This window comes from Wasmannia auropunctata, unplaced genomic scaffold, assembly GCF_000956235.1.
Source record: "Wasmannia auropunctata unplaced genomic scaffold, wasmannia.A_1.0 LD336111.1, whole genome shotgun sequence".
Taxonomy (NCBI): domain Eukaryota; kingdom Metazoa; phylum Arthropoda; class Insecta; order Hymenoptera; family Formicidae; genus Wasmannia; species Wasmannia auropunctata.
The window spans coordinates 232,186-232,688 of NW_012026779.1; positions in this window are offsets into that span (position 1 = coordinate 232,186).

Genomic DNA, 503 nt, shown 5'->3' on the forward strand with positions numbered 1-503 from the left:
TGCTGAAATCTTTTCGAAACACTCGCGAGGATAGGGCGTCGAAATGACGAGATTGATTCGTGTATATTTAACAACGAATTTATTAACAAATAATTAAACACGCACACGACACAATCACACAACGTTCTTACAATCTTCACCGACTTTACATTTAATTGGAACTGCTCGTTTCCGACGCGTGACACACGCTCATCGAGATATTACGCAAAGCGACTCGGAATATAAATCGTGCTTTCAATACCACAGTATTGAAGGCCACGCCGTTGTAGCACACTCGAAGTGATCGGGTAGCTTTTACTATGATAGCAACACGCACTGGTATCGCGCTTTCAATACTACGGTAGGCCACGCCGTTGTAGCACACTCGAAGTGATCGGATAGCTTTTACCGCAGTAGCAACGCACCGTATACACGCCGAGATATAATCACGGACGCGGGACTTTACGCTTCGATGTCCGAACAACGAAAGACCATCGGTCCTCGTTCGAATTCGGTACGTCCGC